The sequence below is a fragment of the Gadus chalcogrammus genome, chromosome 7 (assembly GCF_026213295.1).
Source record: "Gadus chalcogrammus isolate NIFS_2021 chromosome 7, NIFS_Gcha_1.0, whole genome shotgun sequence".
NCBI lineage: Eukaryota > Metazoa > Chordata > Actinopteri > Gadiformes > Gadidae > Gadus > Gadus chalcogrammus.
The window spans coordinates 20,655,772-20,664,836 of NC_079418.1; positions in this window are offsets into that span (position 1 = coordinate 20,655,772).

The window sequence follows — 9,065 nt, forward strand, 5'->3', positions numbered from 1 at the left end:
TAATGGTGTTCGTGTTTTACATGTGTAACAGAGGTGTTCGTCCATTCAAGGTGCATCTGTTTACCGGTTTCCAATGCACACTCTTCTGAGTCAGACGCTGGTGCGTGGGTCATGGGTGATGGGGAACAATAGAAGCACCACTTCTGTTGATGCATTACGTAAGGCCGCTAGACTTCTGAACAGCTCCGGAGTAAACGTAAAGTCTGGAGGGCCTGCCTGTGCCATGAATAACATTATGTTGCCGGCCGTGTTGACATGTCGGAGCGAGGGATTGGCAGGCTTGGTGTGTAAAAGATACATCGGCCAGGTTGTGAGACTGGGCTCTGACGTAGACGTGTAACACATACCCTCTGGTGTGTTGTCGGACGGTGGGTCTGGGTCCGCATTTCCCCAAGAGGAAGGAAACGCTGTCGCCATTACTGACCCATTACCTCAGAACCAACCCAAGCCTAATGAGGAGCGGATACACATGGACAGGTGGAGGGGCTGACAGATGAGTGGACAGACAGACAGACGGAGAGACAGAAAGAAGAGGTAGCTAGACAGATGCATTGTACAGGCACGGACGGACGGACTGAACGACAAATACATGGAGGCGCTAACTAATAAATAGACTAATGGGTAGACTTCCAGATAAAAACAGGGACACAGACGCAGATGAACGCCCAGACAGTCATACTGCCATCTAGACAGGTAGACAAACACAGATGAACAGCCAGACAGGTAGACAGACAGGTAGACTGATAAACAGATTAACGGCCAGGCAGACAAAGTCAGGGACACAGAAACAGACAGGGAGAGGATCCTCTTGCGGGGACCAAAGCCACATCCTGTTGTGTGAACCTCGTAGCCCGGTCCCCCACACCTGGCCCACCGCAGGCTCTCCTCCTCCGCCTCCTCGCGGTAATGAAACACATGTGGAGGCGTCACGAGTGCCCGTCCAACACTAGCGCTCATCCGGGAAGCTCTTAAAACACTGTGGGGAGCCATTAAGGATGTTCCTGTTGGCTAATTGCTCTTATTAGCCCAGCATCGGAGATCTGGTGGGGAGATGAATCTTTATAGACCCCTCTGTACTCTCTCAGGACCCCGGGGGGGGCCACAGGGGGACATCTCTTCACAGGCCAGGGAGAACATGAACAAGAGGAGGAAGACAGAGGGTGAGAGAGAGAAGGACTAATGGAGGTCCCATCCGCGGTTTTTATGTGGGAGCTTGAGGCCAAACCATGTGTGAGTGTGTGTGTGGGGCGGGCGCACGCGCATCTGTGTCGGCTGTGTGTTTGTGCTTCTGCGTGTGTATGAGTGTGTGCGTGAGCGTGTGTGTTATTAAGGAAATCCACTTGAGCGGCCAGTAGTGGAGGTGGGATTACCAGGGATTGAGGTCAGTCTGGAAGCCCCTTTCTCAAAAGAAAAGAAGACGAAAAGTACATCTAAAGCGTCTGCCAGGAGACTAAACTAAACCAGCCCCTTGGCGGCATCTAGAGTCCAGGAGCTTTTCCCCCTTCGCTGGGAGGTGGAGCGGCCCTCTGTGGGCATGGAGAGAGCAAACATCAGTCCGGTAGAGGGATACTGCACCAGTCAGAACTGAGCCTGAGTGGTGCCGTCTCAAACATCCCACCACACTCTCCATCCAAATCTTGTGCTTTGAGACACGGCCGCCACATTGGTTTGTGTTGTAATATTCGACACAAACCATTAATTTACATGTCGGCTCCAATTCAGTAAAATCCTCTCTGGTGCTGCCTGTCCACTTGCCAGAGTTCACCGCTTCTCTGTCTTCTCCGGGACAACTACTAGTACCCCTATCCCCCCCCTCAGAGCTATCTGTCTCCTGCAGGGAGGATACGACGAGAAGGCCTTCGTGATTAATGACTGAGACGTCCCGAACAGTCACACTGCTAATTATTGTTCTTGTGTCCAATTCCGTTTGCTTTGCTTTGTTTTAGTAGCGTGGTTTGCTGGTTTTAGAATTTAGTGGGGTTTTTACGGAGCCCAAAGTCTCCGATGTGATAGGGTTGAGCCGAGGACCAATCACAAGTTGGTCTTTGTTGCATGTTCATTCATAGATTTGTATCCACTGGCTCGACATCAACCAGTCGGCCCGCGTTTGTTTCATTAAGGTCAGAAGGCAGAGTTACTAACAAGTAACAAACCCGCCTTGATACTGCACTCTATGTTCCCTCACACGTGTTGGGCGAGTGTGTTAATGTGTGTGTGTGTGTGTGTGTGTGTGTGTGTGTGTGTGTGTGTGTGTGTGTGTGTGTGTGTGTGTGTGTGTGTGTGTGTGTGTGTGTGTGTGTGAGTAGCTTGAAACTATTCAAAGAGGGAGCCACATAGGCAGCCAAAGTTTGGCAGAAGAAAAATTGAAATAAAATTTGCTGCTAATTGTCGCCATGGTTCAACTCCCATGGTGGTCATTTGGACTATTTCAACATCAACGCTGCTATTTATTTTTTATTATCCCAATCTTTCACTCGTGTCATTAATTGGTTGTTTTCTCGATTGTCATACTCACAGAGCATTCGTTTGACATGATTTTCCGCCTCTAAATTTAATGAATACGTAAAACTCTTGGATCAAACCCTGCTACTATGTGCCAGATTTACTTGCCATGAGCTTTTCATTGGACGTTGATGCAGATACAGGGAAACACATTACACATTGCTCTCTATGAGAATGATTCGTCAATGAGCAGCAATAAATCCGGACGGGGCTATTAGACCATAAAATAATATGTCATCTTTAATGAAGTATATGCGTTACACAAGTTATTCAGAGTTTGGCTTCGGAACGTGGTGTGGAACACTGGTCCCATTCACGTTTGATAATACTGCTTTATTACACCGAATCTCACAGAGACAGAACACATACATGAACCACACCCTGTTTTGTTTCTGTATGCGTTGGTTCTTCATACAGTCATAACCGTACTATTATATACTAACATTAACTTAGCACTTCAACCCTCAAACAAATCAAACCCTTCTTGGAAGATTTATTTCTCCTCTATCCCTTAACGCCCCACCCCCAAACTTAAAAACATAAAACTAATAGCTCTTTATTGGCTGTGGCTACTTTTGTTAAGCAGGTTATTATAGATTTAGCTACTGTTCTCAAGGAAACTAAAGATATGTATTACTTTATAAATATTATTTTACAATTCTCTTCAATTTGCTATTGAATACTATAGTTGGTTAGTTTTGTATCCATGGAGTCCCACTATACCCTTAACGTAAACTGGCGTGGATCTCGTGCACATCAGGAAGAGATGTAGCCATGCAGTCCTTCCCTCTCTTCTTTCGTCACTCGAGCCTCACTGCTGGTTCTGGGCTTACTTCCAGAGGGGTCCCAGAAAAAACAACTATTGTTCTGAAGTTCTGGGACGGTTGGGAGTTGTCCAAAATTCTAAGCCTGTAAATGCTCACAATGAGCGTTTTATTCTTTAGGATTGATTTGTCAAAAGCGAATCCAAATGCGTCTACCGTATGTGAGTCTACAATCTGGATGTTTGATATGGGACAAAAATGAGACACATAATATGCATGACTTTGAATAACTTTGGCCCCTAAACAGAGATACTTTAAAGGAATTCATAATACTGAATAGAGTGGCGGATTTGAGCCACTTCCATCGGGATAGCAAAATGTATTTGTGTTTACTCCTTTTTGAAAATCGTGTGTGTTTGAGTGTGTTTGTGAGTGTGTGCGTGTGTTTGTGCGTAATTTAAACACCCTTTTCCGGATTTTATTTGGCATTTCTCATTTCATCAGCACTTTACATTTTATTGGCTGCGCGCATTTCTCATTATCATTTCACAGAGGTCCTCTTAGAACCAGATGTCAAATCTGTTCACGGCCGTTTTGTTTTCTCCTTGTCTAAATGATTATGATGCCGGAACATAAACACTGCTCTGTCATTTTCAGCATGAATATCACACGTGTCGACTGTCGTCAGCCACCTTTCCATGATCATAGCACACTGAATACCAAGTGGGGGGGGGGACAGAACTGAGTACACACAGCAGGTGAAAACTGTAGCCCCTACCTGCTCGTTAAATAGTGACTAGTAATTCATAAATAGTTACCAGTACGTTACACACATGCAATAGATCCTTCCTTGTTGCCTAACTTGGAGGGAACTTTTTTGGATCCATCATGATATTCCAGTGTTTCTCTCTTTATCCTGGTGGTCAGTAAGTAGCATGACTGGCCTTTTGAGACACTCCTCCAGAAGTCTGATCCAGTTCCTCCTCACTGTACTGCCACAACGAGATCCATCGCTTCCTTGACAAGCCTCTCCTGGAGTGGGCCCTTGTTATATGAGGCCTTTTAGGGCCCAATTTATGGGAGGTGGTGGTGGTGGTGGGGCCCCAGGAACCTTGAAACCTCCAAATTAGAAGTGTTATACAAAACAAGCCACTGCCACAACACTAAACAAACTCATTTGACTTAATTTTGTGTGATGCTGTGCAGAATCACATGGGCCTCAACCTTCTTGGCAGTCTGTTGGATATTAGTGCCAAGGTGTCCCCGATGATTGTGGAAGTTCAGTTCTGGTGGGCCAGATAAAACAATCTCATATGTAGAATATTAAGGCTGAGGAAACTTTTTTGGAGACATGCAACGTTTAATGCCTGCCAGATGGACCGGGAAGAGTTTCAAAGCCTGTGCGCCTAGTCCTGGGTTATTCAATAAGATATGGGAGCGGGATGTTACCAAAGAGCTAAGCAAAAGGAAGGATTCCAGCCTACATGAATGGTGGTGTAAACCCCTTCCTGCTGCCTGTCACTGGGGCTTCTGAAGAGCCCCCCCCTTACCTCCCCACCCCCTGGTTAAAAGACGAAGCACAGACAGTGGGCTTCACCCGTGAACGCATTCCTCCTTTCGAAATATACAGAAAACTATCTGACCGGCATTTTTGTATGTTGAGGGCCTGCTAGATTCAATATAAGGTTTTTTGGGGGGTTTTAAACCACAACGACCACCACTCTTTTTAGACGAGCCATTGTTCCGTGGACATGGCGGTGCCTTGTTGATGTAAATGGAAACCTAGAACATTCCATAGCTACTCCAGTCACACCAGTAGTCCATTAGCGGCCCTTGAAATGGATACGGTAAAATGGCGGCATTACGCTATTAACATTACCATTATTACCGGTTTAGCGCTGAAATCTGAGCCAGTATCAAAGTCTGTCCTCGTTTGAAGATTAAAGTCTGTTGTTTGAAGACACAAGATGATAACGTATGTATATATAGATAGAAAGTACTTATTAAGTACTTTTAACATTCCTTCGTATACCAGGTAGTACCCCATTATTACGCTTACTTATCCTAATGTAAAGAAAACTCACAGTAAAAAATCAGCTTCCAGGGGGTGACTGACAAAACAGAAAGAGAGAAAAATGTAAAGGCGCAGCACAGAAAGTAAAATATTATTTAAAAAAGTCCATGAGTTGTAATGGTATTTTAAGAAAGTGTGAACATGCTCAACAAGATCACAAACATGTTTCCCACCAATAGCGCATACCGTTGCCAGTGTCTAACATTCACCCATGTTCTTCCTTATGATGCCTGGTGCATCATATTTCCCCAGCCTAGAACGATGATAAGTAGAACAAACGGCTTTTTAATTTGTAACAGAAGTGAGCCCGGTTCCATCGTCTGGATGTATTAAGCGCTTCTAATAGAGATTGATGCATTTAATCAAATGTTCCCCCTCCCTCTGGCCTTTGCCTTTCCAAGTATTTTGTTATGGTTATCATAGCAGTAATTTCTAACAATGTTGAAAATGCATGGGAGAAATCATTTCAATCTATCAAGAGCACATTAAAGTAAGTGTACACTGTTTAACCGGCCGGTCACCCATAAGTCACACGGTCCTCTGTGAATCAACACTGCCCTGTATTACAGTCTGATTGCGGCCAAATGAGATGGCCAGTTTCAGCGGTTAGCCCGCTAGATGTTTGCGTATCTTTTAGCGTTGGCCTTTGCATAGCGGGTTGTGTGATTACGTTAGCTGGGAGACGCGGTCATTATGAAGCCTTGACTATCATCACTGGAGGGAAAGCAAACATCGGCCAAAGAAATTATTTAGTTATTTAGCAAAAGTCTAAACTTATTTGGGGTCCTGAAGATCCGGTATTTCTTAGCATACTCTTATTTGGCTCTGTTGAACTTGGAGGCCCTTTGAGAAAGTTTAGTTCTAAATAAAAGCCAGCGCATCTCAGACTGTGGCTTTTGGATGACACCGCGGTCATACAGCAGTGTACAAAGAAGGGTGGATTTCAGATTGTAGTTCGATACCTATAGCACTCCTCTTTAAACATCGAAACACTTCTCAATCACAGCTTCTGTGTCATACCAACCAGGTTATAAGCAAGTGCTTGGTGAGCTTAAATAACCATGTATCAATAGACAACAATCTGAAGGCAGACATTTGTTCCACTGAACATATTAGCAAATGGGTCAAGAGTAAGAATTCCCCCTTTTAAAGTGAGTTGTCTTGAGTGGCGTATACTTCCCGTGGCATACTGTACTGCGTGCAGCGTCAGAGTAGTTTAAAGCCCGTCCATCGTTCCCCCTCTATGTCACAGCAAAGCGGTGACGTCTTAGGTTGGGACAGGGGTCTTCATTATGAGACAGACCTGGCGTAGGGGTACTGGAGAAACGGGGGGCGACTGAGGGGCGGTGGTGGGTGGGGTTTGGGGTTGGAAGCGGATTCCTCAGCAAGAGACTTGCAGTGGCCCTTCAGAACCCACTTAAGAGGAGATGGATGAGATAGGGCTAACTCCGTCATGGGCCTGGAGAGGTGGAGTGGGGCGGGAGTGGGGTTTGGAGGGACGAGATGGTGTGTCCCTGAGGTCAAGTGTCATGGCCTCACCTCTGAAAGGCCTTGGGGGGGGAAGGGGGGCCGGTGAATTGATCCAATGATGTCTCCTTCAAGAACCTCATATCTACCTGGCTAATATTGACTGCCAGATTTATATCTCCATCTTCTGATGTTTTTGCCAGGGCCATAACAGCCTCACCTTTGACCCCCGCTCCCCCGCTCTCTCTGATTGAAGGCATATGTGGGCTCCACAATCGAGACTGGCCGTCCTTCCTCGTAGGAAACGGTGCAGCTGTTTTAGCTGTGTTCTTTGCCGGTTCAAGGCTAACCGAATTAGCATGAAGACACACATGACTCTGTTTCGAGGTGGACTTCAAATGGACCCAACATTTAGCCGCGCGGCTAACTCCCCGACGCGGATACCTTACATCTGTTATTGCCGATACAGTTGAACTCTTTAATCACGCCATCAATAACGCAAGAGGTTGCTTGCTCCAACTGGAGAGATCGGATGTCTATGAACGAGCTATGGCTGGAGTCCATAGCGTGGGAGCAGCTAGCTTAGCCATTCCTTCTGTGAGCGGGCTAGCTAGCCCCGTGGACTGGTTAGATGTTTATGTGCCCTCTGTTCTTAAAAAAACACAATCAATGATCGCCGTTCTTTTTAGATTGGAAACGACGGACCTCAAATTATTCACAGACTTACCTTTACAGATCCACCTTTTAATCCTGGCCAGGGTGCAGAACACATTTCCTCGTGAGGTTTGCATGGACGAGAAGTAGAATGCAGTGGTCATGTCATCCTGGCATGTAACAGCTGAGCTATGGGATCAAACCAATGATTGACTGCGGAAACGCATGAGCCAAAACGAGGAATGACAGGATTTATATAGTGTGCCAAGGAAAGCTTGGATGACGAATGAATATAAAACCTTGAATTTGGGGGAAATATTTTGGATCTGAAATCATACAGTCATTTGTTTTTGTTTGTGTGTGTGTTCACGCTCAGGCATTCAGTCATGCGCGCGTTCCCGTGTGTGCGTGCATGCATATGGTAAGGAATACGTCAATTTCAAACTGTCAAACGGAAAACAAGCTTTCGTGGCCCTACGGGTCCGGATGATGAGGGTGCTGTAACCGTCATAAAGGACAACATGACACCCTAATCCCGCTACAATTGAGCTAAGAATAGAAGCCAAGTGGATACTGGAGATGGGCACGAATACAAGCAACAAAAAAAGCTTGGTGTAATTGACCTTCAATGGGGACAATGGTGTATTTTAAGCCTTGACACGGCCCTTACAACCTGATGGCTCATCCTTTAACACCTCATAGAGATCACCGCGATGTGAACACCTTGTATCTCCCCAGGGCCATGTTCAGGAGAGGGGACAAGGCTGAGTACTGACATAAAATAACATTGAGTGAGCCCTATGCAGGCCGAGAAGAAGATGATGCCTTTTATGTCCTGAAGTATGCCCAATGTACACATGTTAAGTTCTTGAGTTGCTGGGAAAGCTGAAGTGAAATTAGTATATGATTCCTGGCAGCCATGCTGAAAAGAAAAAAAGAAGACAAAATATTGTTTTTCGACGGACTGAAATGAAGCGTCAATCCACACAACCTCCAGATGTGGTCGAGTTTTCTCCCCATAAAAAAAAACGCGTCTCATATTTTGCCGGCCCTGGAAGGCACTACTACAATCCTCGCAAGTGTGGTTCTGATGTTTGTTTTTTTTCAGAATAGAGTTACAAGGATTTCCCCAAAACAGAAGGGATTTCTATCCCCAGGTCCCACTCCAGTTCTCCTGAGGTCTGATGACGAGCCCAGATCTGATGACACCACAGCGTCTGCCATCCGCCAGACCGCAGTTTTTTTCTGCAATATACGTTTCTCTAAAGGGTGCGTATTTCTCGAATTCTCCGCCACGCAGACGATAATATTTGTTGCAGGTCGGCGCAGGCAGCCCCCCCTGCTGTCTCCGCGCTGCCAGAGAAGTGATTCCTTGTAAGGAGGCGTACAAAGACCCTTTAAGTGTGAAGAATAACCGATACCTGCACCCCCAGCAGGCGTCCAATGCATATTTTGGAACCTCGACCCCCCCTTCCCCGACCTCCTCGTCGCTTCACCCCTCGCTTTCCCTTTCGGGGGGGCCCTTAACAAATGAGTCCCCCGGCATGAGGTGCAGCGTTCGTGGCCGATGTGCCGCTCTGTCCACGAGACACATGTGCTACAAC